Source organism: Schistocerca piceifrons, chromosome 7 (genome assembly GCF_021461385.2).
Source record: "Schistocerca piceifrons isolate TAMUIC-IGC-003096 chromosome 7, iqSchPice1.1, whole genome shotgun sequence".
NCBI classification, from domain to species: Eukaryota; Metazoa; Arthropoda; class Insecta; order Orthoptera; family Acrididae; genus Schistocerca; species Schistocerca piceifrons.
Window position 1 is genome coordinate 361,897,701 of NC_060144.1, and position 25,696 is coordinate 361,923,396.

Consider the following 25,696-nt stretch of genomic DNA (forward strand, 5'->3'; position numbering starts at 1 on the left):
TGGTAGCGACGACAGATGGTCGACTTCGGTTTACTGAGAGAATTTTAAGAAAGAGTGGCTCACCTCTCTAGGTGACACAGGTAGGACGCTCGTGCGATCTATTCGTGAGTACTGATCGAGTGTCTGGGCTCAGATTGAAAGAAGACATCGAAGCAATTCACAGACGGGCTGCTAGATTTGTTACTGGTAGGTTCCGACAACACGTAAGTGTTACGGGATGCTTCGGTAACTCAATCGGAAACCCCTGGAGTGATATCTTTTCAAGGAACTCTATTGAGAAAATTTAGAGACTCGGCATTAGAAGCTGACTGCCAAACATTTCTACTGCCGCCAACAAACATTGCGCCTAAGGACAACGAAGGTAAGATACGAGAAAAAGGGGCACATACGGAGGCATTTGTGCGGTCGTTTTTCCCTCGATCTATTGGGAAATGACTAGTAGTGGTACTTGGTACCCTCACCCACGCACCGGACTTTGGGTTGCGGAGTATATACGTAGATGTAGATGTAGTTCAGAACAAATTACAGGGAATTCTAACAAGCGAAGAACCAATTTTTCCATGTTACTTATTCTAATTATAGGAACAATGAGTACACTCGATAAGCCATGTCATCAGCCAAGTATTAACCATAAGAATAAATGTGTATAACTAATGTTATTACTGAACTCTTTGTATGTTTTGCACAGATTTTGCTACTATGAAATATTTTATCTAATGACATGTGCATTTTGCCGCTCATTATGTGACACACTTCAAAGACAACTTCACACATACAAGCGTATGTAGACGTAGGACTATGTACGAGACCAACGGCTCATCAGAGTAAGAAGCTATATAGAAAAGAAGTTATTTGCATGAGAAAAATTATTGTCACGCTCGAGGAAAGTACTATTTATAGAAAGGTTACGGTTATAGGAACGTAATAAATAAAACAAATGTTGAATAAGCTACGAAGAGAAAGCGGCTAATGACTGTAGTGATGTGCTACAGTTAAGCACGATTTATATTAAAGGATCTACAGCTACCTACAATAAGAAACAATTACACCATACATGTAAAACTACAACCGTCTAAGCTATGATGATTATGCAATATTTTATGCTATTTTAAAGAAATTTCCCTCAACAATAAAGTGAATACTTTACTCATGTACTGTAAAGGTAAGAATAAAAAAAAATCAAGAAGAATATGAAATTACTTATTTCCAACCAAAATGACAAAAATTTGCGTTGCTGGCAACGACGAGCCTCAAGGTAAGTTAAGGCTCGTTACGGCAAATAAGTATTGTTTATACAGACACATTGCAGCCGTCAAATTACTGTGGAAGAGCGCATAAGGAAGTTTGAAATACCGGTCAACATATACTAAGAGAGGAATGAAGACGGAACGTTATTAGCAAATACACTCCTGGAAATGGAAAAAAGAACACATTGACACCGGTGTGTCAGACCCACCATACTTGCTCCGGACACTGCGAGAGGGCTGTACAAGCAATGATCACACGCACGGCACAGCGGGCACACCAGAAACCGCGGTGTTGGCAGTCGAATGGCGCTAGCTGTGCAGCATTTGTGCACCGCCGCCGTCAGTGTCAGCCAGTTTGCCGTGGCATACGGAGCTCCATCGCAGTCTTTAACACTGGTAGCATGCCGCGACAGCGTGGACGTGAACCGTATGTGCAGTTGACGGACTTTGAGCGAGGGCGTACAGTGGTCATGCGGGAGGCCAAGTGGACGTACCACCGAATTGCTCAACACGTGGGGCGTGAGGTCTCCACAGTACATCGATGTTGTCGCAAGTGGTCGGCGGAAGGTGCACGTGCCCGTCGACCTGAGACCGGACCGCAGCGACGCACGGATGCACGCCAAGACCGTAGGATCCTACGCAGTGCCGTAGGGGACCGCACCGCCACTTCCCAGCAAATTAGGGACACTGTTGCTCCTGGGGTATCGGCGAGGACCATTCGCAACCGTCTCCATGAAGCTGGGCTACGGTCCCGCACACCGTTAGGCCGTCTTCCGCTCACGCCCCAACATCGTGCAGCCCGCCTCCAGTGGTGTCGCGACAGGCGTGAATGGAGGGACGAATGGAGACGTGTCGTCTTCAGCGATGAGAGTCGCTTCTGCCTTGGGTGCCAATGATGGTCGTATGCGTGTTTGGCGCCGTGCAGGTGAGCGCCACAATCAGGACTGCATACGACCGAGGCACACAGGGCCAACAGCCGGCATCATGGTGTGGGGAGCGATCTCCTACACTGGCCGTACACCACTGGTGATCGTCGAGGGGACACTGAATAGTGCATGGTACATCCAAACCGTCATCGAACCCATCGTTCTACCATTCCTAGACCGGCAATGGAACTTGCTGTTCCAACAGGACAATGCACGTCCTGGTCGTATGCGTGTTTGGCGCCGTGCAGGTGAGCGCCACAATCAGGACTGCATACGACCGAGGCACACAGGGCCAACACCCGGCATCATGGTGTGGGGAGCGATCTCCTACACTGGCCGTACACCACTGGTGATCGTCGAGGGGACACTGAATAGTGCACGGTACATCCAAACCGTCATCGAACCCATCGTTCTACCATTCCTAGACCGGCAAGGGAACTTGCTGTTCCAACAGGACAATGCACGTCCGCATGTATCCCGTGCCACCCAACGTGCTCTAGAAGGTGTAAGTCAACTACCCTGGACAGCAAGATCTCCGGATCTGTCCCCCATTGAGCATGTTTGGGACTGGATGAAGCGTCGTCTCACGCGGTCTGCACGTCCAGCACGAACGCTGGTCCAAATGAGGCGCCAGGTGGACTACATCCAGCATCTCTACGATCGTCTCCATGGGAGAATAGCAGCCTGCATTGCTGCGAAAGGTGGATATACACTGTACTAGTGCCGACATTGAGCATGCTCTGTTGCCTGTGTCTATGTGCCTGTGGTTCTGTCAGTGTGATCATGTGATGTATCTGACCCCTAGGAATGTGTCAATAAAGTTTCCCCTTCCTGGGACAATGAATTCACGGTGTTCTGATTTCAATTTCCAGGAGTGTATATTAAATGCACCGAGTTGTACTTCATGTGTGCGTATGTGTGAATGAACACGCTGACCGACGTACCGGCAGTTATGCATAATTAAGAAGTTACGTAGTAATAAAAATTTTGTAGGTTCTGGTGCAAAGTAGCACGTTCCACTTGGTGGAAGGATTCAATTGGAAGTGGATGGTACCAAATAAATTTAGTTTATAAGTTACGTATAGCTGTGATTGTGTATGAATTTATGGAAGGAGGATACGTAGGTACAATTGTGCTCAGTACGTTGAAACTGCTAAACACGGGTGTAGATCTGCCAGCTGACGGATAATAACGAGTCCACTGGATCCCACATTAACTAAGCCTGCGTGTTAAGCGATCACGTAATCCTTTGAGTGTTATGTCCAATGAAATACATACATGGTTATGTAAGCATCTTCTCATGGTAAATTGGCACTTATCTTAACGTTGAACAAAGACTACTACAGAACTACCATTTAAGCAACAATTGAACAATATTCAAACACAGAGCTACCAGCAAACCTGAACATATACGTATACACACACACACACACACACACACAACAGTTAATCACTGTTGAAACCATCTTTGTATGCAAGAAGCCGATATATATATATATATATATATATATATATATATATATATATATATATATATATTAATTAACTGAGTGAAAAATATGTTAGGCAAATGAATTTGATCCGTGCATAGGAATGTAAGAAACACTGTGCTGTGAGCAGAGTGCAGCTTTACAAGCACTATTTCACCTGCTCTCATAGTGAGTGGCGTGAACTGTTTGTGGAAACAAACGCTAGTAGAACAGCATGCATGATGTTTTTCATAAACAGCAGTTTCTTGATAAAATTCGTACTATTTCCCTTTCCTCGCGTAGTGATGAAATAGGTTTTGATTGTGCTGATGATAATATCAGTTTTCAGATTATTCACTCACTGAAAGAAATAAAAACGCTAAAATTTTCGTAGAGTTATATAAAAGCCAAACAAGGACAGTTACAATTCCAAATCGAGGTTCCCCTTAATTAATTTGTGCTGACATCTTATATTTGTTTCATGTCTATATGTATGTTCATGTATATTTTCTAAACCTGTGGAAAACGATCCTACACGACATCATAATTATTAGAGAGTGCAAATACGTGTGATAGATTACTACGTAAGTCATGCAACGTACCCCAAAATATGTGGAGTTGTCACCTAATAGTTAAAAAGTTCGCATTCGCAAAGTGATGCAATGTAGACAGTTACACGAATCTAAATTGCCGAACTTAATAAGTGGAACAGTGGCACGTGGGTGCTAGTGGAAATTTGAACACTCACCAAAATAACGACGAAGACTTCATCCAGACATAACTGGTCCAGCAGGATCCTTCGGCTTCACGATCTAGTGCAGACCTTCATAGCTTACAGAGTCCGTAGATAGTTTAAATAGTTACCTGACTGGACCCTACGAACTGTACACACTCCATCAAGCACACGAATAATGCTCTGCGTGGTGCGGAAAACAATAGCTACAGGAACAAACAATGGAGCCAGTTCACGACGATGACTCAATAATAGAAAAATAAAGGAGAGAGAAGGTGAATTGTTTTTTTGTAAACTACAGGGAGACGCACAGTTTTCATAAAGGTAAATAAAGGAAGAGAAATATTGAAATGAATGTAAGAAAGGACTATATGATATAAGACAAGATTCGTAATATATTCCTTACATATGTATAGTAAATGATTTATTTGTAATTATAATGTAATTTACTGCAACAGAGACAGGAAGATAAACGTAAATTGTTTACGACAGCAAAAACATACGTAGACAACAATATTGCTACGGTATCGGACGAAATTAATACTATCAAACAGTTGAACACCGAATTGCGTGATGAAATTTCCGATCTTAAATCAAAAACAGATACACACACAGTAGACTTTCAGACAGTGACCGACAGACTTGAACAATTAGAACTAATACAGGATTCCGATGTCATCAAAGCAGACGTTAATAAATTGAACGGAACCTTACATAAAATACAAAAACAAATTAATGCTTGTGACACAAAAAACGATGATCAGGTAAAAATACTGACTGAAAAGTATGATGAATTGGCCAGTCGTATTGACGTTATTGAAAGTAATAATGACACCAAATCAGACGATACTTTACCGATTTCATTTAATCAAACACCTGAATTCCAAAATTTACAGCAGACGTGAGATAGATTCGTCCAATAATACATTATGTAGAAAATTGTCGACTTTACAGCAAGAGGTGACAGAGATAAAAAATATTTCAGTCAATAACACGTCACAGCATACGGCACATTCCGAACATTTGTCACACTCACACAGCCAGTATAATTTAGGTAATTTACAGAGGGTACGTGACTTAGATTACGAACAATCACAGACAAATAGATTCTCATACAATCCTGAACCTGTTCAGACGTACAGAGACGATAATTTTGATGACAAGCACTTTCTATCCGTGAAAAAATTTAAAGTATTTAAAAATGACAGAACACAGATTCACCCCTTGGATTGGATACAACAATTTAGCTTTGCTTTTCCACCGACTTGGCCCATAACAAACTTGAATTTATTAGCTGTTTCTTGGAAGGCGAGCCGGCAACTCGTTTGAGACCGATCGCGAGACAATGCTATTCAGTAGAAGAATTTCAGAATGATTTTCTGTTAGCGTATTGCTCGAAGACGACACAGCGCGGAATCAAGGATCAACTAATTAGTTTACTGAATTATGAGAACTCAAATTTTCTCACTGTCACGCAATTTTTTGAACACATGGTCCAACAAAACCAGTACTTAAGTGAACCATACAGTGAATCTGCACTTATTCATATATATATTTCTAAATTACCACGATCATTAAGAGTGTCACTTTTAACGGTTCAGCAGAAAGAAAATATTTCGGCATTCAGAGATCTGTTATAGCTTTTGGAAGTGCAGCAATCGGATTATTCCTTCATAAACAAAAATTTTTCATATAATAACCAAGGTCAACAAAAATACAGCAATTACGATCAGCCACGCAATTTCAATAGCAAAGGTAATAGACGCTTCAGGAACGACAACCACCAGAACTTTAATAACAGACAAAATTTTAATAATGTGTATCGTCAAAATTATCAGCAACAGGTACCACATTTTGGTAACAAGAGAGGTTTTCCCCAACAACAGCAACAAAACCAGCCGGTTAGCATACCTAACCAAAAATGTAATGTGCAAGGTCAACCAAGCTTTAATGTTTCGCCGCCTACACGTATAGTGTCAGCTCCAACAAATAGTAAGGCACAGCAACAAGGAAATAACTACGTACAGAAAACACACCATTTCAATTCCTATCGCAATGCACCGTATAGAAATGACTATCATGACAGACGTAAAAGTAATGAGCACAATTTTCAGCGTACTTTTAATAACAGTCGGTCTTACCAGCAGCAAAATCATCCGCAACAACAAATTATTATGAATGAACCAGACAGTAGATATTAGCCCGAACGTAATACGTCAGGAATAAATAACAGAACAGTTCAAATAGTGGAAATGCCACAACATCCTCCCGAAAATAATAGCACGTCAAATAGAATTTGACTAGATACAGTACAGGTTGCATCTTCCAGCAACGCAAGCAATCCTTTTGACACGCAGAATCTTGTTCACGAAAATGTTATTTGAAACATGCCTTGTTGAATGCACCACTTTTATCACATCCAGATCTTACTAGAAATTTTTTCATTGCCACCGACGGTTCTAACACCGCTTTAGGCGTACACATTTTTCAGGAAATTGAAGAAGATGGCACTACAGTAATTAAAAACATGGCCTTTGCGAGTCGCATTCTGTCACCTGCTGAACGCAATTATTCTGTTACAGAACTTGAAACATTATGTGTTGTATGGGCATTTACGAGATTTCGGCATTTTCTTTATGGAAGACATACGACCGTTTACACAGATCATAGAGCGAAACAGTTTTTACTTTCCGCTAACTTTACACACGACAGATTAAGCAGATGGAAACTTTATTTACAGGAATTTAATTTTACAATTGTTCACATTCCCGGTACACAAAATATTGTAGCAGACGAACTATCCCGTTCTCACAGCAACAATCAGCAAGACATCGCAACCAACTTCTGCAAAGCAAATTTCAGCGTCATGTACATTCAACAAGTTGCATTTGAGAATTTTATTTCGTCGTCATTACAAGACATAGCACAAGAGCAGAGTAAAGACAACGTATGGAAAGAAATTAAACACCTTTGGCAAGATAGTAATAATGTTACCATTAGAAACCATTACACTCTACGCAATAACATTCTGTTTCGCCGCTCTCACCCTGACAGCAACAGTTGGTTATTATGTATTCCTGACGAACTTGTTAACAAATGAATCTGGTATACTCATTTAAGTTACGCACATTATGGAGCCAGAAAATGTTTTCTTATACTGAGACAGAACTGTTATTTTACCAACATGGAGAAACGTATTCGACGAGTTTTAGCGTCATGTAAAATCTGCCAGAAAGCTAAGTCAGATACGACTTCACATATTCCTCCATTACATCCCATTGTACCTTTTAAACTGAGACACATGGCCGCTGTAGACATTTTTGGTCCGATTCCCAGAACTAATAGAGGTTTTTGCTAAATCTATGTCGCTGTTGAACTCACTTCAAAATTTGTTACCTTCACTCTGTTACGCAAAGCTACTGCTAAAACTGTTTCGAAAGCATTTGTAAAACATTTTCTATTTCATGTAGGGCATGTATTGAAAGTAATTTCCGACAATGGACCACAGTTTCGATCTGCTATATGGACACGTATGTTACGAGCTAGAAACATTTCTCCTATCTATATATCCAGGTACCATGCTTCTTCGAACCATTGTGAACGATTAATGAAAGAAATTGGTAAACTGTGTAGAATATACTGCCATAAAAAAACATATTGATTGGGACACACACATACTCTCATTCCAGGATGTAATTAATTCCATACCAAATGAATGTACTATGCTATCTCCGTCTGTTATACTGAAAAATGTTGAACCACCTAACAAAATTAAAGAATTAGTTACCTTTCCTACATCTCGTCGACTACGACACCATGAAATAATTGAGATTGTGCTGAACAACATCAAACGTGCCGCAGAGCGCCGGAGAAGACAGCAAAAACAGGTTTGTACACGCCGTGACTTTCACATTGGACAGAGGATATTAGTACTCACACATTATTTATCTAATAGAGGAAAAAGCAGATGTAGTATATTTGAGCTTCTATATGCAGGTCCATATCGAATTCCTCATCCCAATGTAGTACATTTTGCCTTATGATATCTCGACATCGTGAATATTTTACATTTTTTTTTCGCTGCTACATTATGATGCTCTGTGTACATTTTTGCATCTGCACACTATGTTTTTGACATATTACGCTTTCTGTCATGCTATGCTGTATGCTCAATTATATCACTATAAACCAGTTTTTATTTAATGGGTATATGATTTAAATGCAAGACATTAATCATTGTTTATCATTTTCAGAAAGAAATAACGTGTAAAAGAAATAAATTATGGGAATTTCATCTTCGGAATGAACGAAAGAAGATGCAATACCTCGACACGAAGAGTAAATGGATCAGAATTAACAAACATTAACAAGAATATACTATAAACATCGTATGATAGCAGTCTTAACTAACTTTTTCTTTCAGAATACGAAGCGATTGATGCAGACTGTCAGACAGAACTACACATCTTAGTTTTAGTGATGAAATATGCTAGAAATAAGGAACTTTATACTATGATTAGTTGTATGATGAAGTGTCTTTTTTGCAGATGATAATGAATGGTGCTGAATAATGATGAAGAATGTAGTGATGTGGATAATGAAGTTTTTCTTTACAGGAGATGATAATAATGGAGTTATGATGATATGAATAATGAAGTTTTTCCTTGCAGGTGATGATAATAATGATAATGAAGTTTTTCTTTGCAGATGAGGATAATGTTGAAGTTTATGTATTTATGCTATGTAGTTATTTAAGTATTTGTTGCAGTTCGTTTTGACAGTATGTCTCATGTCGCATGGTATGATGACTGAAGGTTTTGGAAAGGACAGCTAGAGAACATATATATTTTATACACATTTCATTACCTGTTAATTCGAAGTTCACTACATTTCAGCATAATATGCTTTTCTTCTTTCAGCTTAATAATCCATTTTGTATTTTTTGCAGGAGAAATTATTCATGAAATTAATGTCCTATGAGCAGTTGGTCATTAAACCTGTGTCATTCATGAATGTGATCACATATACTCTACTTGTTTCATAACCTTGCTACAGCTGACTCATGACGAATGACGTTACACATCTTCATTTGCAGCAATATGTCAAATGCAAATATTGTTATGCCCCAGCAATTAATTATCGATCCCAACGCAATGCATTGCTAGCACAAAAAAATGCATTACCAGTCCCAAATAATGCAACCAGTTTAAGAGAGTTATGAGTAATACTGAACGATGTTTTCTAATCACAGACTTTGAGTAATAGTTACAGAGTGTTACATTTTTAAATATGTCGTATGTCACTTGAATGATGAGTTCTGAGTAATAGTGAATGATATTTTGTAATAAAGTATGCATGCTCTACACTCTTTAGCTCCTGTTTTGACTGATGACTTCTGATGTTTTGCAACTGGCCAATGAGTGCCAATAATTATTTTTAAATATGTCATAAGTCACTTGAATGATGAAAAATGTTTTGTAATATTCAATACTTGTTGACCAATGAATGCCACGGTTTCTTATATTTTAAATTTGTATTAAGTCACTTTTATGCTATGTATATGAATACTAGTAGCTTGATGCTACACTCATTAGCTCCTGTTTTGACTGATGACTTCTGATGATTTGTAACTGATCAATGAGTGCCAATAATTATTTTTAAGTATGTCATATGTCACTTGAATGATGAAAAATGTTTTGTAATATTCAATACTTGCTGGCCAATGAATGCCACTGTTTCTTATATTTTATATTTATATTATGTCACTTACATGCTATATATATGAAAACCAGTATCTCGATGCTACACTCATTAGCTCCTGTTTTGACTGATGACTTCTGATGGTTTGTAACTGGTCAATGAGTGCCAATGTTCTCTGTAAACAGATGACTTATGAACATTATTCTGTAATACTTCATACATGGTACAGAAATGTTCAGTAACTGGGCGATGAGTGCCACCAATTACTCAAGTCAGTTGATAGACTAGTGTAATTATCAATGATGACTGGCATAAGACTTAATGTCCTTCACCTTCTGACTTAATTACCAGAAATTACTGCAATATCCGTTTGTCCTGTCTATCCTCATGATCATGGAGCACTATATTTTGTTTTTGTAGTAATTCTACGTTGGTGTACCTTACAAGAACGTGGTGTTGACGGGACATGCTGTCCACCACCTTGAGCGATGGAGATGTTATTATGGTCCCACTGTTTGGTGTAGCTAATGTACTACCAAAATGATAACATGGAATATTACTACGACATTTCAGTGTCTTGGCTACACTGATTAATACTTCAGGGAAAAGAACATCAGATTGTCTCACTTGATGTTGTGCTTCTGTAGAAAGATATGGACTTTCAGTACAGCTGTGTGCAACCTAATGTGCTACAACCATGATGCAATCCTTCCCTTTCCTATCCTAGTTCTTGTAAAATAGTAAAAAAAAAATTATTACAGTTCGTGTGCACTTTATGTCATTTGTTAATATGATTTGTATTCATTGCGTATACATTTTGTGATTTGCTGATATGTTCTTAACTACAGTGCGTGTGCACTTTATGTCATTTGTTAATATGATTTGTACTCATTCCGTATACATTTTGTGATTTCCTGATATGTTCTGTACTACAGTGCGTGTGCACTTTTGTCATTTGTTAATATGTTTTGTACTCATTGCGTATACATTTTGTCATTGCTTGATATGTTCTGTTCTCAGTGCATGTGCACTATATTTTATTTCTGGTTCTGCACTTATATGTATGTATATATTCTGTGATTGTAAACTTAGTTAATTAAGAAAAATATGTTGCTCATGACAAGTCCAATTGACTCACCATCGCTGCCAAATTTTTGAGCCCCCTGTGGAGGTTTATGTAAGAGGTATGCGATGTATGCGCTGCCTGCAACAGGCAAGACTTAGGAGAGTCTCTGACCAGAGAGCAGTATGTAGTTAGTTGTTGCTTGTCGCTAGTCGGCATTAGTCTTGAGTAGTCTGCAGTAGTCTGCGTGAGTCGGCAGTAGGCGGCAGTAGTCGGCGCGTGTCTGCGCTTGTGTGCAGTCTGCCCTGGTCGGGACTCTGGACGATGTGTATTATTGTAGAAGGTAAAGAAGCAGCCTTGCGCATATCTAGTAATGTTTGTGAACTGTCATCCAATTTTTCTCAAAAATGCCCTAATAATAATTTTTAAAATATAAAGTAATTTTTTAAAAAGCATTCATTTCAATTTAAAGAAATCATCCAATGCATGATCATTCCTTTCACGAATCACAAAAGTATAGGCCAGCATTGCACAGAGCTGTGCCAAAATTTTTTTAGGTAAGAGCAGATATATTCGCCGTTTTTATTGGGGTAAGAATTTTAGCTTTTTTATTCAGAATGCAGGGCCGTGGCGCAGCGCTGCTGTCGTCCAAAAATTTACCAGGTTACTGAATTTTTTTTATTTCGGGGTTTAGGAGTTTTTCTGTTTCGAACTTAACATTAAATGAGAAAATAATTTTGTGGGTACATTAAATGTGAATGCATTTCTGCACAGAGATTATAAATGGGAACCAATTTTGTTCAGAGGTTACAATATTTAAAAATTCATTTTAATTATTATTTCCATGGGGAGTTTACACTTGGTTCATCTAATTATTATTATTTCCGTGGGAGGTTACACTTGGTTCATGGTTCATTTAAATAATTTTGTGGGGAGGTTACAAGAACCACAAGAGGAGGCTCTACACTTGGAAATCACCAGGGGATAAATACAGAAACCAAATCGATTTTATACTTGTAGAAGGAAGATACAGGAATGGAATCAAGAAGGTGCACACAATACCAGGTGCAGATATTAATAGTGACCACAACTTACTTATGGCAGAAATATAAATAAGAATGAAAGAACTGAAGAAGGCGACCATGGTGAAGAAGTGGGATTTAGAGAAGATAAGATCCTACAAAGAACAAATTATAGAAAAGCTGTCTCGGGACTTTCTAAACTCATTACGAGACAAAGAAGCACCTGATAATGCCAACGAGTACTGGAATATGTTGAAAGAAAGAATCATTAAAGCAGGACAGCAAAATATAGGATATGTAAAACGGAAAAGGTCAAAAAAACCATGGTCCACCCAAGAAATGATTTCTAAGATGGAGGAGAGAAGAAAATTGAAAAACAAGAACACTGAAGATGCAAGAAAGTTATACCAAAGGTTAAATAATGATCTGCGAAGAGAAACAGAACAGGCTAGGAAAAAATGGCTAAAAGAGGAATGTGATGAAACTGAAGAACTGGACAGGAAGGGAAGATACGACTTACTATACAACAGAGTAAAGACTATGACATGGGAACAAAACAGAACAGGAAGCGCTACTATGAAAATTTTGAGTAAAGACGAAGAGGTAGTGAACAAAGATCGTGACGATGTCCTCCAGAGATGGGAAGAATATGTAAAAGAGCTATATCTCAAACAGCCTATTCTTCTTCCTCCAATTTCTACTCCTTTGTCATCTAATGAACATTGGCCAATCATATTTTCCAAGTAGAGGTTCGAAAGGTTGAATAAATAACAAACCAGAAACTCTGGAACTTGAATCACACAACAGTGTAAGTGATGACGAGAAAGGACCGACCATCATAATGGAAGGAGTGAAGTCTGCCATAGCTGCAATGAAAATTGGAAAAGCGGTAGGTACAATACAATACCGGGAGAAATACTAAAATGCTTGAACCACGATGGAATAAGAGAAATATTGAGGTTATGTAATAAAATATATGACAGTGGTGAATGGCCTGAGGACTTTCTGACAACAGTAATCATTCCATTACCGAAAAAACAAGGAACCAAGAAATACAGCGAGCACAGGACAATCAGCCTCATTTCACATGCAACCAAAGTGATGTCAAGAGTAAGTAATAAAAGACTTGAAAAAGTAATGGAGGAGAATCTTGGCGAGGAGCAGTTTGGCTTAAGACGGAATACGGGCACCAGAGATGCAATATTGCTCCTACGAATCTTGGGAGAAAGGTTTATTGAAAAAGGAAGAGACCTATATATGTGCTTCATCGATCTAGAAAAGGCATTTGACAATGAGGTTTGGGACAAGCTGGCGACTACAATGAGGGAAAAGAGAGTGGACTGGAAAACCAGAAGACTTATAAACTCATTATATACTAATCAAAAAGTCTCAGTTAAAGTGAGAGGAGAAAGTACAAACTGGATCAGACTAGGAAAAGGAGTAACACAAGGATGCTGTTTATCACCTACTCCTTTCAATCTCTACTTGGAAAATATGATTGACCAATGCTCATTAGATGACAAAGGAGTAGAAATTGGAGGAAGAAGAGTAGGTTGTTTGAGATTTGATGATGACATGGTCCTTCTAGCCACAGGGGAAAAAGAATTACAGGATTTGGTGGACACCATTGCAACTATCGGAAAAAAATATGGAATGAAAATTAACACAAATAAAAGAAAAGTATTGGCACTAGGAGGAAATAAGGAAATAAAAACTATGCTGAATGGAGAAACACTAGAACAGGTGCCAAATTTTAAGTTTCTTGGAAGCAGGATAGACACCGACTGGAAGTCCAAGACAGAAATTAAAACAAGGATAGCAATGGCAATAGAAGTGTTTTATAGGAAAAGGAGAATCTTCAGCAGCGGTCTGGACAGAGAACTCAGAAAGAGACTCATAAGATGTCTTGTATGGAGTGTTCTTCTATATGGCGCTGAAACATGGACCATGAGGAAAAAAGACAGAGAAAGGCTGGAGGCTTTTGAGATCTCGACATGGCGGAAGATGGAAAGAATAAGTAGGATGGACAGAGTACAAAATGAAGAGGTACTGAGAAGAGTGGGAGAGAAAAGACAGTTACTAGATGTAATAAAGAGAAGAAAAAGAAATTGGATTGGGCATATATTAAGAAAGAATGACGGACTGATAAAAACAGTTTTAGAAGATTATGTAGAAGGAAAAAGGAAGCGAGGAAGGAAGAGATTCCAGATACTGGATGACATGATGGACGGTACATCATACAGCAGCCTTAAGAAGGAAGCAATGGATCGCAGAAAATGGAGAGGCAAAAGACCTGCTAATATACCAGATAACTGATGATGATGATGGTAATTTAAAAAATATTAAACTCTGATATGCTCGACAGACTCACTCTAATTATTATTATTGTTATTGTTATCATTATCATTATCACTGTTATTGTCGTAACTGATAGCTGCAATAATAGTAAAGCAGAAATATATGGCTATCATGGGCCACTTTTGTACGAAGTATGACAAGTTTTGAGGAAGGCAAGAGGAAAATGGGCGGTGGGGGAGAGGTACAATTTATGTTTCGGAATGGGGGTGATATGGAAATGCTTTAGATAACCAGTTAAGAATTTTGTAGTTTCTTCTAAACTTGTTTTGCGCTGAGTTTGTTAAAACATTTTTGATATCAACGTTTAGGATTCCTTTTTCTTTTCATCCATTCACATTTCTTGGGAACGTGATCTCTGTAAACTAGCTATGCGTTTGATGCTTACCGCTTCACCAGCCGTGGTTCAGTTCCATGTAATAGTGCTGGCACGAGAAATCTCTTATCATAATCTTGCAGTATGATCAGGCCTTTGCGATATTATACTGCCTCGGAAATGTAGGGATCTTGATAACAAAAGACGATCCACCATGGCGCATGCTGAAGACTAGAGACAGTCGACTTTCTATAGTTCCATGTGAATAGCGTAGGACACAATTTTTGAATTTGCTACGATTTATGGTACCGCAAACTTCCTTTAAGGCTAACATAGGTAGGTATTGCAGGAATTTTGTTTTCAGGAACCTATGCAGCCATACGCTAGCGTCAAGGTGTCTGCGCTACATCGCCCTACATTATATCGATAACATATCAATTCACATAACACATTTATCTCACGATGATCCTGCATCGATTGATAAAGTGAGCAATGAAACAGTAAAACCGTATCAGATTCTAAAATGGATGGGTTGCATGTAAGCTACATTTACCGCCAATTTATGTCACAGTCGCAGTTTGTTACCTACATTGGGTATAGTGAATTAACTGCTACAATTTCTACGAATCCGGATACTTTGCTTTGATAAATAAAATATCCAGTTATACATCATCAAGAGTTTTTCTAAAAGCAAGCAGTGGTTTAGGCTGCTCACTGCTTCTGTATTCCAGAGTCTGATTTCGATCTGATTTTTTTCCTTTATTTTTACAAGTTATGTATCAGGATCCATTACTTAAGATATTGATCCCACCCTTGCGTGCACTGTTAAGTGGCTTGTGGAATATTTATGTAGGTGCAGGATATGATACTTAAAACCAAATAATTTTCAATATTATTGCAGAATACAGAGTGAGTCTTGTAAGACGTAAAACCCATCTCCTTTCGTGTAACGTTCAAGATGTTGAAACGAAGTTTTCGGCAGGTGGGTGCAGGTAGAGCGGAACGTAAGTTTGAGGCACGTTTAAACCTCTTGATTCTTGTGTCAACCGAGACACAGAAGTAGGTATAGTTTTTGCAATGGGACGAAGCAGTTCTTCTCACAAGCAGCTTCGAGTCAAGTAGTTGGCGACTGTATCCGTAATTCCCCGTTAGAAAGGCTACAGATGGTAGTAACTGACAGGAAGACATCGAGTAAAACAGAATTGTTCTCCAACGAAATGTTATAGGCCCTGTACTCTTCCCAATCTTTACAAAGGGTTTAGGAGAAAATTTGAATGTCCCCCTTACACTATTTGCAGATCATGCTGTCGTTTGCCGGCCGAAGTAGCCGTGCGGTTAAAGGCGCTGCAGTCTGGAACCGCAAGACCGCTACGGACGCAGGTTCGAATCCTGCCTCGGGCATGGATGTTTGTGATGTCCTTAGGTTAGTTAGGTTTAACTAGTTCTAAGTTCTAAGGGACTAATGACCTCAGCAGTTGAGTCCCACAGTGCTCAGAGCCATTTGAACCATGCTGTCGTTTACCGTCTAACAAGTCTTCGAAAGATAAACGCCAATTGCGAAATGCTTTACATAAGATATCTGTATGGTGCGAAATTTGGCAGTTAACCCTAAAAAACAGAAAGTGTGAGGTCATTCACATGAGTACTAAAGCCTTCCGTTAAATCTCGGTTGGACGACAGATCACAGAAATCTATATGTTGCCAATTCAACTAAATTCCAAGGGGTTACAATTACAAAGCAACTTAAAGTGAGCCATGGCATGGGAAACATTTTGGGGAAGGCGAACCAAAGACTGCGTTATATTTACAGAAAAACTTAAAAGTTGCCACAAATTTACTAAGGAGACCTCCTACACTACACTTGTAAGACATCTTCTGGACTATTGCTGCGCGATATATGATCTTTACCAGATGGAAACACTGTGAAACTGGGGAGGGTGTGTGTCACGTATGTGATACGCGAACTTAGATGGCGATCAATAAAGCAAAGGTGTTTTTACTTGCCGCAACTTGATTTCACGAAGGATCGATCACCAAATTTCTCCTTCGGATGTGAAATAGGGCAGAGACTGTGTTACTGTGAAGAGTTGAGTGAGCGTTTCTTTCTATCAGAACTGGAAGCAAACCAACACCGCCGGCCAGTGTGGCCGAGCAGTTCTAGGCGCTTCAGTTTGGAACCGCGCGACCGTTACGGTCGCAGGTTCGAATCCAGCCTCGGGCATGGATGTGTGTGATGTCCTTAGGTTAGTTAGGTTTAAGTAGTTCTAAGTTCTAGGGGACTGATGTCCTCAGATGTTAAGTCCCATAGTGCTCAGAGTCAAACCAACACCGACAACGGTAGTTCAGGAATCCATGCCGACGTCGCAAGCTGAAGATTAAAAGATAAGAAAGTATTTGAGGATATTGAATGGGTAGTATTTGAAGGAAGATGAAAATCTAATACTCATGGAGGACAGGACAGCAGATTTATGGGAAGGAGCAGAACAGAAGGTTAGAGGAGAATATGGCTTGGGACAAGGAATGAGACAGGAGAAAGACTAATTGAATTATGCAATAAATTTCAGTTAGCAATTGCGAATACTCTGTTCAAGAATCGCAATAGGAGGAGGTATACTTGGAAAAGGCCGGGGAATACGGGAAAATTTCAGCTAGATGACATCATGGTCAGGCAGAGATTCCAAAATTAGCTACTCGATTGAAAGACGTATCCAGGAGCAGATATAGACCCATATTTAGTAGTGATGAAGTGTGCGCTGCAGTTTAGAAGTCTGTCAGGAAGTGTCAGTCACAAAGAAATGGGATACAGAAATGCTAAGGAATGACGAGATACACCAGAAGTTCTCCAAGGCTATAGTTACAGCAATAAGGAATAGCTATGTAGACAGTTCAGTTGAAGAGGAATGGACGTCTTTAAAAAGGGAAATATCAGCACCTGGAGTAGAAAACGAAAAAATGGTTAACAGGAGAAATACTTCAGTTGTTGGATGAAAGAAGAAAGCAACAAATGTTCAGAGAAATTCAGGAATACAGAAATACAAGTCGCTTAGGTATGAGGCGAAGTGGCTGCATGAAAAATGTGAAGAAATCAAAAAAACAAATGATTATCGGAAGGATTAACTCAGCATATACGAAAGTCAAAACAACCTTCGGTCAATTAAAAGCAAGGGTAGGTACATTGAGAATGCAACGAGAAATCCACTGTTAAACGAAAAGAGACAGCGGATAGGTGGAAAGAGTAGGCCTATGTAGAATGCCTCTATGAAGGGGAAAACTTGTCTCATGTGATAGAATAAGAAACGAGGTTCGATATAGAAGAGGTAGGGGATACATTATTTGAATCAGAATTTAAAAGAGCTTTGGCAGAATCAAGATCAAATAGGGCATTCCATCATAATTTGTAAATTCATTGGGTTAAGTGGCTACAAAACGACTATTCACTTCGGTGCACGGAATGTATGAATATGGAGATATACCTTCTGATTTTTGCAAAAATATCATACACACAGTTCCGAAGACTACCAAATGCGAGAATTATCGCACAGTTATGTTTACTGCTATTGCATCCAAGTTGTTGACAATAATAATAATAATATGAATGGAAAACAATATTGAGGATGTGTTAGATGACGATCAGTTTGGTTTAAGAAATTTAAGGGGGCAGAGAGGCAATTATAACGTTGCTGTTGATAATGGAAGCAAGACTACACAAATGTCAACATACGTTCATAAGTTTTGTTGGTCTGGAAACGATTCACGTTGGTGTGTATAAAGTATGAGTCTGGCGATGCATCACCTAATTTTCGGAATAATATCATCCACACAATTCCGAAGACTACAAGAGCTGACAAGTGCGAGAACTGTTGTACAATCCACTTAAAGGCTCATGCATCTCTGTGCTGACACGAATAATATACGGAAGAATGGAAAAGAAAGTACAAGATGAGTTAGATGGCGATAAGTTTCGCTTTTGGAAAGGCAGAGGGACCAAAGAGGCAGTTCTGCGATTGCGGTTCACAAAATTATACAACTGTCAATTTTAGTTCATAAGTTCTGTTGACCTGAAAAGAGCGCTCGGAGATGTCAAATAGTGCAAGATGATTAAAATTCGGAGGAAAATAGAGGTAAACCAAAGGGAGGGACGAGTAATACACAACACGTACAAGAGACAGAGGGAATAATAAGAGTGCAAACCAAAAAGATATGCTCGGATTAAAAAGGGTGTAAGATAGACACGTAACTTCTCACCCCTATTATTCAGGCTATACACTGAAGAAGCAATGAGGGAAATAAAAGAAAGGTTCGGAAGTTGAATTAAAACTCAAGTTGAAAGGATATCAATTATAAGATTCGCTAATGACATTACTATCCTCCGTGAAAGTGAAGACCGATTACAGAATCCGCTGAAAAGGAATTAATGGTCTAATGAGCGCAAAACTTGGTTTTAAAGTAAATCGAAAAAAGACGAAAGTAATGAGAAGTAGCAGAAATAAGAACACGAGTAGATTAAGTTAAGGAATAGTGCTGCCTAGGCACCAAAATATCCAATGCTGGTCGGAGGAAGGAGAACATAAAAAGTAGACTAAGACTGGAAAATGGGCATTCCTGACCAAGAGAATCCTACTTGTATCAAACATAAGCCTCAGTTTTGGGAAGAAATTTCTGAAAGTGTACCTTTGGAGTACAGCATTCTATGGTAGTGAAATATGTACTGTGGAAGATCTGGAACAGAAGACAATCGAAACATTTGACATGTGATGCTGCAGACGAATGCTTAAAAGTAGGTGGCCTGACAAGGTAAGGAAGGAAGAAATTCTGCGCAGAATCGGACAGGAAAGGAATTTCGGGATAGCACAAACAAGAAGAAGGGAAAGATGATTACACATCTGTGAAGACATCGGGCAGTAACTTCCCTAGTAACAGAGGGAACTGTAGAGGGTAAGAGCTGTAGATGCAGACAAAGATTGGAATACATCCTGTAATTAATTGAGGACGTTCCTCATATCAACCCCATGTTCCACCGTAAGCCTTTTATCTACTCCTTCCCCTAAAACTGCAGTTCAGTCAATTCATAACTGTCAGACTTTCAATTCCCTTTAGAAACTGAATTACGTGGTCAGTATCTACAGGTACTTTCTCTGTGTGTGGATCACTGAATTGCGGCATGTGTAAGTGAACTGTCGTTTCAGTGTTGGTGTGCTGTCGATTCTCATGAGAGCCATCCTGTCACTGAACTGTTCACAGTTAATACCTCTCCGTCCTATCTTCCTACTCATAGCGAATCCTACTCCTGTTACACCATTTTATGCTGCTGTTGATATTACCATGCACTCACCTGAGCAGAAATCACTGTCTTCTTTCCATTTCACTTCACTGACCTAACTGCGTCTACACTGAGCCTTAGCATTTCCCTTTCCAGGTTTTCTAACTGCCCTCCGATGTTCAAATTTCTGACATTCCACAGCCCATCTAATAGGGCGCTACCCTTCCGTAGGTTAATCTTCTGTTGATGTCAGGATAGCCTTCCCCTTGGCACTTCCCTCCCAAAGATCCGAATGGTCAACTAGTCCGGAATCTTCTGCCAATGAAGATATCAACATGAAACTTTTTCAGGCCACATATCCGGGGGATACACATTAAGTGACTTTAACGCAGTAATTTCCATTTCCTTCTGCATCCTCAAGTCGTTGATCGTTGCTGATTCTTCCACCTTTAGGGGCAGTTTTCCACTCCAGGGGCAAGAGCGTGCCCTGAACCTCTGTCTACTCCTTCGCCCTCTTGGCCAAAGTCGTTTTATTCTGTAAATAGAAAAACAATGGCGCAGATAGAGGGCTCCAGGAGGGCTGTGTGAAATCATCATCCCATGTGACAACAGAGCAACGTATTCAAAGGTGAAAAGGCACTCACACACAGCAGCTAGCTTTATCTCCACTGGCGATCGTGACTGTCAGTCGCAATCATGAAAAACAAATAACATCGCGAGTCGTTCCGCCTAAGGTTCGTCGCCATACAAAGTGGAATTTGGTGCTGAAGAGGCATCCTAGAGGCAAGCACTAGCGCCTTTAACTTCGACGCTTTGGAACGTTGTTGGATGACGTTTTCAGACACGGATTCCTGTACTTGATTTTTTCCTCAACACATTTTGTACAACACCTCGAAGGCTATCGCAAAATTTCTGGAACACCCTGTATGTACAGGGAGACTCACGTAAGACAAAACAGCTCTTTTATCTCTTAAACGTTTGGAGATTCGAAACGAGGCTTCTGGCAGAATATCGTACGCTCAGGGCCATGACTATGAGTCTGGCTTTAGGAAAGGTAAAGGCACGAGAGGAGTAGCTCTGACGTTCCAGTTGATAATGGAAGCAAGACAAAAAATCAAAATACGTTCATAGGATTTGTCGGCCTGGAAAAAGTATTCCGTGGTGACAAATGCTTTACGATGTTCGAAATTCTGAGGAAAATAAGGGGTAAACTAGATGGAGAGACTGGTAGTATACAACGTATACTAGAGACAAGAGGGAATAATAAGAGTGGAGTACCAAGAACGAAGTGCTTGGATTATAAAGGATGTAAGACAGGTACGTAACATTTCGCCCCTATTTTTCAATCAGTACATCGAAGAAGCGATGATGGAAATAAAAGAAAGGTTCGGGAGTGGAATTAAAATTGAAAGTGAAAGGGTGTCAGTGATAAGATTGGCTGATGACATTTATCCTCAGTGAAAGTGACGAATGATTACAGAATCTGCTGAAATGATTCGGTGGTCTAATGAATACAAAATTCAGTTTGAAAGCAAATCGATGAAAGACGAAAGTAATGAGAGCAGCAGAAATGAAAACAGAGAGAAACTCAACATTAGAATTGATGATCACGAAGTAGATGAAATTAAAGAATCCTGATACGTAGGCAATAAAATATCCAATGACGATCCGAGCAAGGAGGACATAAAAATAGATTAGCACTGGTAAATGGGCATTTCTGGCCAAGCGAAATCTGTTGGTATCAGATATAAGATTTAATTTGAATAAGAAGTTTCTGAGAATGTAAGTTTAGATCACAACATTGTATGGTTTTGAAACATGGACTGTGGGAAAACTGGAACAGAAAAACATTGAAGCATTTAAGCTATGATGCTACAGACGAGTGTCGAAAATTAGGTAGACTAATAAATTAAGGAATGAGGAGGTTCTGCAGACAATCGGCGAGGAAAGGAGTATATGGGAAACACTGACAAGTATAAGGGACGGAATAACTGTACATTTGTTAAGCTATCAGGGAATAACTTACACGGTACTAGAAGAAGCTGCAGAGGGCAAACACTCTACAGAAAGACTTGTATTGGAATATATCCAGCAAATAATTGAGGACGCTGATGCAAGTGCTGCTCTGAGGTGACAAGGTTGACACAGGACGGAATTCGTGTTTCGCTGCTTCAAACCAGTCAGAAGACTGATGACTCAAAAAAGGGTACATGTAGATAGAATGACGTTCTTTTCAACGGCAGTCTCAACCGCTAGAAAAGACGAGTACAGTGATATAATGCTTGTTAATGGTGAGGTTGAAACTCTTCACAGAAGAATACGGGAAATAATCTAAAATTGAAAGGCAAATCGACCGGAATCGGCTAAAGCATTTTAAACACGTTCATGCCCGTTACGTCGTTCTATCAAACCTTTCGACTACTTATCTGTCTGTACTTCAAAACTAACAGAAAGTGTGTTGTTTATCGGCAGGTCATGTGTGCTTCAATACTCCTTTCACGCAGACATGTACACCATTGAGCAGAAGATAGACATTCTGCATTTAATACGACGAATGGTGGCACGAGAGATACTGACGAGGAATATGGGATCAGATGAGATTCTTGAAGTTTTCCCGGCGTATTGAATGCTCGATGACATTTCGGGATTGCAGGATGATCATGTTGACTTCTTGCCACGATATTTCGGCTGGCAATCGTCCAGCCATCTTCAGGTGAGTGGCAAGAAATCAATATAGTGGCAAGAAGTCAACATGATCCGGCTGTAATCTCGGAATCTCATCGAACAATATGGGATCAGCCAGAGGAGTGTCATTCGCATCATGCTTCGACATAAATTTCACACATGGAGGACCTGATTACGAAAGTCGTAGAGAATTTTGTGATTTGCCGTGCGCTGCTTTGGTGACGACACTACGTTGTTCCAACATGAGCTCTTTACCGACGACAAAATATTTATGTACCACTATAATGTAAAATTACGTAAAATGCATTACTGGGTACACGAAAATCCAAGCCGGCTTCGTTAGGCACATCAACGACGACCGTGAAGCTCAAACCCGCGATATGGCATCATAGGAAGTTCAATTGTGAGACCCTACTTGATCCCTGGTTTATTAAATGAAATAGTATAAACACTTCCTTACATATATTATCTGTTTTTCTAGGGGTACTACTGGATCAACTACAGTGTATGTGACTACAACACGCCGGCTCCCAGGTTACTCTACCAGTGTTGCTACGCAAATACCAAATGAAAAGTTACTTGGCTGTTGGATAGGACGGAATGATGCAGTAAAATGGCTGATCAGGTCTCCATAGGACTCCTTTTGATTTCCTTTCACGGCGAACACTGTAAGACGCAGTATATCAAGAAGCTGTAACTACGCCAGACGATATGCGCCGTCGAACTGCCTCAGTATGCAATGGCGTGTCATCCAGTGTACTTTTAATGTGTTCATTTGTCTGTTTAACGGTGACTGCAAATGTGTCTTGCAATCGATGATAAGCAGTTTGAGCACTTATTTAAGCCAAGTGTAAATCTTCATTTCGTTAAGGAAAGTATGTATTTTGTGGGCGACATATCGTCAGTCGTTCTGAATAAACTTTTAGTTTATCTGAAGTGTACTCCATCTAATTTTAGTTTCGAGTAGTAATTATAAACATATTTATCCGACCGCAGGTTGTTATCTTTACTGAGGACTCAGGAATCTCCAGACAAAGACATGTCAGGTATTACTTTCTAAGTGTTACGGGAGTTGATGCAGTAATTTCGTTTCCCTCTTGACTAGGGCCGTTTATCATTATGAAATATGAATGACCGACGTTTCAGCAAAGGCTACGGTTTAAGTGGAAAACTTGACGACGAAATTAAAGTTGTTTCCACAAAACATGGGCACATACACCTATCTGAAATAGTTTTCCTAAGCTCATCTCTCGCGCCAGAAGCCAGTTCCACATACAAAAGTCATAGGTGGCCCCTTACCTATGTCGTATAGGAAATGAGGTTTTATCTTACTAGCGTAGGACTGTGTTGCCACATGTAACGATGGAGCCTTACTCGAGAGCTCAGCATGGTGGTGTTTACACCGCAATAACTGTCTGTGGGTAACATTGCCTTCCAACTTTAGCACATTTCTCGGATTCTTATGCGAAGAGTTACAACCTCAGTATTAACAAGCATTATGTCAATGTACTCTCCGTTTCAAGGATTTTCGGATGCCATTAAATAATGTTTCATACTGTTCAAAAATCATACTTTTTCAATATCTCGATCGATATAAGAGTTGAGACACTTTATTACATACCAGACTAGAAGTCTCTTTGCATATATAAATTGCCCTTATACTTCGTTTCGATATCGCGAACTGTTCAGGAAATGAAGATGATGTTTTTTGTCATCCCGACTCACTCTATATCTGTATACGTACAAAGCTCATCCAGAAAATAAGAAAAAACGATCGCAAGGTTGCTAGTTAGCTCCTTTCCTCGTCTCAGTGTGAGGTTAGCCGAGTTTGTTGCCTATCGCTCACAACTTTTCCTACTGTAACACTTCGAAAAAGCAGCGCCCATTGAAAATCCCCTAACATGCAAATTTGTAGTGTCATTCGGTTTCTAAATGCACAAAATGTCGGACCTATCGAAAGTGCAATGAAGCAGTTATTAGTAACGTGGAATGTTGTTGATAAATGTGTTTTCATTTCATGACAACATGCCGTCTCGTGCATCAGCTCGAACTCCGCAAGATCGCCAAATTTTTGGACATCCTCCGTATAGTCCTGACTTGGCGCCCAATTATTTTCCCTTATTCCCGAAATTAAAGGAATTCACAAACGTGAATACCTTGAAGTAATAGTGAGATAATGGATCAAATCTTAGGCGGTAGTGGAGTACAAGGGAATTTCATAACTGGTCCCACGTTACAAGTGGGTTGGCCGCTATGGCGACTACGTTGAAGACAAGGGTAAGTTAGTATAACTTTGTAAATAAGTGTTAGCGTTGATTTATTTCGTTTTCACTTAGTCGTGAAAGTGGGTAAAGTGAATCTTTCTCCCCTTCTTCATAGCTCTCGTAGAGCATCAAAATATCACCCACACCTCATCTGTCACACTCAGTCAGCCCTCACTCAAACAAAAGGGCGATTAAAATTCAGGGTGAAGTGATAGAATTTGCTAGTGACATGGCTGTCATAGTGAAAGTTAAGAAAAGCTGCAGGGGGTGTTGAATGGAATGAACAGTCAACGGATACAGAATATTGATTGAGAGTTAACCGAAGGAGTAACAGAAACAAGGTTACCGATAACTGATATCAAAATTGTGGACCGTGAAATAGATGAACTTAGGGATTCTGCTATCTAGGAAGCAAAATAGTTCATGACGGACCAAACAAGAACATAGAAAGCAGATTATCACAGGCAAAGAGGGCAATCCTGCTCAAGGGACGTTTGTTAGTATCAAACATCAACCTTGATCTCAGGAAGAAATTTCTGAGAATGTATATTTCGATTGAAGTATTGGTCGTCAGCTAATCATGGACAGTGGGAATGTGAAAAAACAACTGAAAAAAAACTAAGCATTATTGAATTATGGACTATGGGAAAGTGAAA